We start from the raw sequence: 6,561 nt of genomic DNA, 5'->3' as shown, positions 1-6,561 counted from the left end.
TTTATGCTTCTCCACTGCCTAGTCTGTCTCAGGATGATGTCTAGCAATATGTGCCCGTATAATCACCATATTGCCACAATACTTAACTTTTGCAGGACAAAGTTTGCATACAGCATGGCTCACGTCCAACTCCTCTTTACCGTTTATATTGAAAGCCAGAGTTCCTCCATGCATTGGATTTAAACTGTGCAGGAGCAGCACAAATCTCTGCTATGTTGTTTGCCATTCCTGTTATTGCTAAACAAAGTCAGAAAATGATTGGCTCCTACTACATGGGTTGCTGTGCTGCCTGTCAGTGTAGGAATAGCACGCCACCTGTAGGATTATAGAGGACCTGCAAAGTTTCTCCACCTCGAATCCAAACATATGTAAATTGATAAAAAATTGATTTTGGAGTTAGTGCGGCGATACATCAATTGCCACACAGAAGAATCGGAATACATAAATTCGAATCGATTTTTTTCCCCCATCTCTATTGGCCACTGTGGCATTAACCATGCTTGTGTGGCACCACTGATGTTTGGGGGGCCCCCTATTGGCCCCAAACAGTCACTGCACTTGGGTGCCCAAAGTGACTTATTGATTGGGGATCCAAAAACAATGAACAGCTTGTGGTGCTGACCAGGAGGGTCTGGTGTGCAGGGCTCAGTCCCGGACGGATGAAGAAGCCACTTCGTTTTCTGAAATGAACGGCAAACGCAAATGTTTTGCATGCAGTCAGGTCAAGCAGCCGTGTGTGCAGACGGCTGCGGCTCTCCATTGCAGGGGGTGCCACGCTGGTCCTGCTGCTGCAGCTCGGATTCCAACTGGAGCTTTTTACAAACAGCAGATCACAGAAAGGCCATATTCAGCAGCAGGATTTATGAATTTTATGATTTCTAGTGCAGGGGAACATTTTCAGACGGTGGTGCTATGGTAAGACTGGGATAACATCGTCTGAATGATAAAAACATTTAACATTTTGCCAGATTTAGGTGATTTAACTTTTTAAGATTTAATTTCATTTAATATAACTCATTGGGAATTTTTTCAGAAACTGTTTCAGAAACCAGATCTTAAACTAAAAAATCCTGAGCAAACAATGTTTATGAAGTAAGGTAACATGCCAAGATATGTGTAATACATGTATGTATCAACCACGATACACAATATAGTATGCAGAGGAAATTAATGGTATATAGACTACTTCCTTAAAATGACAATCATTTTCCTCAACCCCAGAGCAGAAATATGGTCTTTCTGCACCAATGCAGCCTTTATAGAATCTGTTTTAATCCACTTGATTCTGATTTAATTGTAAGAGAGCTAGGCTCCACAGTGAGAATCTCAAATGTCAGGCTCTTTCTGCAGCAGAGGCCCCAGCATTGGCCCCTGAGGGCCCCAGGGTGTGTTGACATGCTCTCAAGCTTCTAATTGCTTTACTGGAGAAACAGGGATCTCAGGTGCGACGCCTGCAGAATCCAGTCTGTCTGTCATCCTACTACAGGCAGTTCACAGACAACTCCTACTTATAAACAGACTACCATAAAGTCTATTATATTAAAAATTCAGGTTACATGCAATGGCTTGCGATGACAAACACACACACTACTTTGTGACAGTACAGTACCTTATGTACTTTTAATATTACTATATTATTATGCAGTCCTACTATATTATTATTGTTCCGACTTAAAGATATACTTAGGGATCAGATCTCATTTATAACCTGAGGACTGCCTGTGGGCTATGTTCCTCACCCAAGTGAGGGCTATTTTATGAGGAGGTGAATATGTCATTGTTCTTACAGATTTTTGTGTTATAGATAGATATGCTTTTATATACCAAGTGGGAAATGTTTATTTCACTAGTGTGTATGAATTAGGCAAGTTAATACAGTAGCAGTGTGAGGTGACTGTGCTCAGGGCTGGTGTTGAGCCCATATCCTGGTGACACGGAGCTTGATTCACTTACATGAGCAGCCAATGAAGTTCTGGAAGCAGGCATGAGTATTGGTGACACGCATGTAGCACACAGGCAAAACAGCTGCTAAATTCTGGCCCTCCATTCGCTCTGATTGGTCATGTGCACGGTGTGGGGTTTATGGAAAGACTGTGTTATCAAAATGTGTTTCCATAAAATACCATAAAAGCACTTACATCCCAGTATCTAACTATTAAAAAAACAGTAACTGAGATCAGATCATATGCTAGTATGCTAATACAGATCAAGTTACTTAACCCTCGGCGAGACCTTGTGCTAACCCGGATGGGCATGTCAGATACAGATTACTGTAAACGCTTTGTGATTTCTATCTCTGGATTTGATTTCGTTCTGATTTCTGGTTTTGCACTGCAGCTGGCGATTAAATGAGTGCACATGGGCTTTGGATTTCAGCCTTTCAGTCACCAGCATTTCTCTGCATGGCACACAGAACAGCACCAAGCCTCTTGAAAGAACGAGCCCAGCAAAGCCTAACTATCTTTAAACATTACGTACATTTCTTAAACGAACAATAAGCAAAAACACAGTATTAATTAAGAAAGGGTTTCAAAAAGAGCCATTCAAATATTTGAGTACCATCTCCGGAACCCAGAAACCATGATAATACTGCTTATCTCACGTATTTAATTGCAAAGTCACGCTGCTTTACTCTGATTTACCTGCTATTTATTATTTTGCAGCACTTTATCTTTTATTTTAAAAAATCAAAGGCTTGCAATAAACCAGGAGCCCATTTTTCTACGCCATCTCACTCTACATCACAGGAGACGCAGAAGTTTGTTATACCTCTATAAGGTTAAAATAACCAACAGATGATGTCACATGCTGGACTTCATTAGTCACGTCAGATGCTGATCCCTAGTAGGGCACCGGGCCAATGCACAGCAACTCTGATTCTGGGTTGCGGACTCGTAGCTCGATACCAGTCGGGCATTTTTTTTTTTTTACCAAAATGTACATTCTTTATGAAACACAGAATTAATCAGTAACCAGGGAAATTGCCATGCCTGCATATCAGATTCTGTGAATCTTGATTGCCATGTGACCAATTGTTTTTTAATTGTCTTTACAGCTTTCTGATTAACAAACAGCTGAATTAACAGAACACTCAATCTGGTTTTGGAAAGATACAGTTTTTTTTTTGCCTGAGAATTTGCATCTGTCAGTATACAGCGTATTGGTTTTCACAAAGTTTGCTGCTTCAGTGTTTGTAGATCTTTTTGTCAGATGTTTCTATGGTATACTGAAGTATAATTACAAGCATTTCATAAGTGTCAAAGGCCTTTATTGACAACCCCACACATGAATGGTCTCAGGATGCTTTACTGTTGGCATGACACAGGACTGATGGTAACACTCACCTTTTCTTCTCCAGACAATCTTTTTTTCCGGATGCCCCAAGCAATCAGAAAGGGGATTTGTCAAAGAAAATGACTTTACCTCAGTCCTCAGCAGTCCAATCCCTGTACCTTTTACAGAATATCTTATCTTGGAGATAAGTAGCTTCTTTGCTGCCCTTCTTGACACCAGGTCATTCTCTAAGTTTTCGCCTCACTGTGCATGCAGATGCACTCACACCTGCCTGCTGCCATTCCTGAGCAAGATCTGCACTGGTGGTGAACTGATCATACTGATCATGCAGCTGAATCAACAGTGGTCTTGGCGCTGGTGCTGGTCTTTCTTAGGCGCCCTGAAACCTTCACTTCAATTGAACCTCTCCCTTTGAAGTTGTAGATGATCCGATAAATGGTTAATATAGGTGCAATCTTACAAGCAGCAATACCCTTGCCTGTGAAGCCCTTTTCATGCAAAAGAAACATGACTGTGTGTGTCCAGCCTGCTATTCTAACTCAGTCAGCATGACAGAGTGATCTCCAGCCTTGTCCTCGTCAACACTGTCACCTGTGTTAACGAGAGAATCACTGAAATGATGTCAGCAGGCCCTTTTGTGGCAGGGCTGAAATGCAGTGGAAATGGGTTTTTTGGGATTAAGTTCATTTTCATGGCAAAGAGGGACTTTGCAATTAATTGAAATTCATCTGATCACTCTTCATAACATTCTGGAGTATATGCAAATTGCCATCATAAAAACTGAGGCAGCAGACTTTGTCAAAATTAATATTTGTGTCATTCTCAAAACTTTTGGCCACGGCTGTATTTTGGCATCAGTATTGCAAAGTGTACAGCATACATTCTCATATTAGCTCTTTCATTATTGTCAATAATTCCAAACAATACATCTCTTCATAGAATAATTTGATAAATAAAATTAGAAATATCTTGCCTGTTTAACAACTGTACAACAACAAAACAGATGGAAAATTGTTTCATGGGACTTGTCTCTTGTTTTTTTTTTTCCAAGGAAGATTGTGCTAAAATACTCAGGGCTAAAATACTCGGGGATCTAACGACACCCATAGGCCAGACCTTTTTCCATACAATACCATCTACAAATTGATTCCAATGCAATATTACATATGGTAATGTTTAGGGTGGTAGTCATGATTTTTTAGTGTATGCCCTTCCTAGGTGTGCCTGTAATGGATCGTGGTTAATGGAATTGCAGAAAAAAATGCTGAAGACTTGACCTCAGTGTCCTCAGTGGTAGGTAGGGGCATGGTAACTTTACAACTTCCCTTGTTTCGAAGACAAGAAGAAAAGCAAATTTTTCCAACAAGAGTGAAACAGAGTAACAAGGAGGTGATTGTTGAGAATTGACCCTTGATTGCTACCTGTATGAGACAGCTTAGGAATATTGCTCTAAAGACTTTAGTATAATCCCATCCTTTGGCCAAGCAGTCCTTACAGATGATGGAGAGACTGGTGATGATTATAACATGGGTTAGTTGGAACAAAGTCTATTTCTCAAATCAGGAGCAAGATATAAATCACATAACGCACTCTGCATACGCTCTGTTTAGTCTTTATTTCACATGTGAAGAAGAAACACCCTGTAAGAAACACAAAATTTGTGTGGAAAAAGAAACTTGAGCTAAGAAAATATTTTTCTACTTAATTTTTGTGATAGCACTGCAAACTTTGTACTTACATTATTCATACATAAATAGTTTTTAATATGTACCTATGTAAATATCTTTTATACAAGTTCTGGGTGCTAATATTGTTGCTCTTTTTACATTATTTATAATGTGTCATCTAATCTGGGGCTGTGTTACAACTATCACTGACTGTGGCGTAAATTGTAACATTTCACTCCATGTGTTTGAGGCTAAAGCATCCATTGTCTGTTTGTGATACAGAGATAAAACCTGTGCCGTTTAATAGAAGACACATGCAGGTTGTTTGTAACAAATTTTGAATGCGAGTCCATAAAAGAGCTCTGAAATACAAGTGAAGATGTAAAAGATGATACAAAGTCACAAAATGACTTTCTGATCTTCTGGAAGGTGAATTGATAGGCTGTTGCAAAATAACAGACCTAAGTTATACTGTACAGGCCATAAGATAATGGTGACTTTATTGAGGATGATTATTTTAGCTTATTTATACATACAAAGAGACATTCAAAAATCTCTCAAGAATCAAATCTAACAAAATCAGCATGTAGTTAATTTCAAGGTTTCTGACTATATTAGCATGTACAGCGTTGGCCTGGGACCCACTGTAACACTGTAACACTGTAACAGACCCCACACGGTGACTCTTTGCAACTCTTGTTTCATCCTCTAGATGTCTCCATTACTCTTAAAATCTGCATTAGTGAAAGATGCCTTGAAATGTCTTTAGTTGGCCGGTTAACTTCAGATAATCGTATGAAAAGGTCTGTTTGCAGAATTCTAGTATTATCAGGGTATGGTAATGAGGCGAAAACGTGGTGTGACTGCAGAGGGTTTAGGGTTAACCCTAACCCTGTGAAATACTATTTTTGATGGCAGCTGAGCAGTATTATAGTGCTTTAGTGCCGTAATCTTATTAGGCCACCCTTGAAGCAGTGTCTTTTTTCTGAGATGCCGACAGCGAGCATGTATATTGAAGCAAAATTACAATGAAGTAAAAACATTTTTAGAACAAAGTGATTTATGGGATTTTTTTTTTATCTTCACATCTCAAAACATCTTCTAAAAAATTATGATTATTCTAAACATTTATTTGACATTGGTTTACTGTACAACAAAAGCAGAGCAACGCTTTAAACATGTTCTATATATTTTTATTTGGAATATAACGTATCAATGAGTGCACATTTTACGTCAGAGTTAAATATTTAAATTTGTCCTAATTAACTTTTCAATAATTTTTGTTTCATTTAACTCTTGGAAGATAAAGTGCAAAGTGTGCTAGCCCTTGTGTAAGAGAGTAGCATAAAAAGATCAATCTGATTTGGATTAATGTGTTATATGTCAGGATGCAGGCAAAATAGTATGAACATGAAAATAACATTGTTACTGGAAAATCACAAGGAATATATTTTACAATTGCACAGTTCTAAAAATATTGCACAAAGAAGCTTTTAATGCACAAATTAAAATATGTATCATACATTTATCTGATTATTGTAATTTTTTTGTAGTAACATTTATATATGGGCTGTATTTTGTGTATCATACTTAGATTTAT

This window comes from Paramormyrops kingsleyae, chromosome 8 (genome assembly GCF_048594095.1).
Source record: "Paramormyrops kingsleyae isolate MSU_618 chromosome 8, PKINGS_0.4, whole genome shotgun sequence".
Taxonomy (NCBI): Eukaryota; Metazoa; Chordata; class Actinopteri; order Osteoglossiformes; family Mormyridae; genus Paramormyrops; species Paramormyrops kingsleyae.
Note: the sequence above shows the minus strand (reverse complement) of the source record.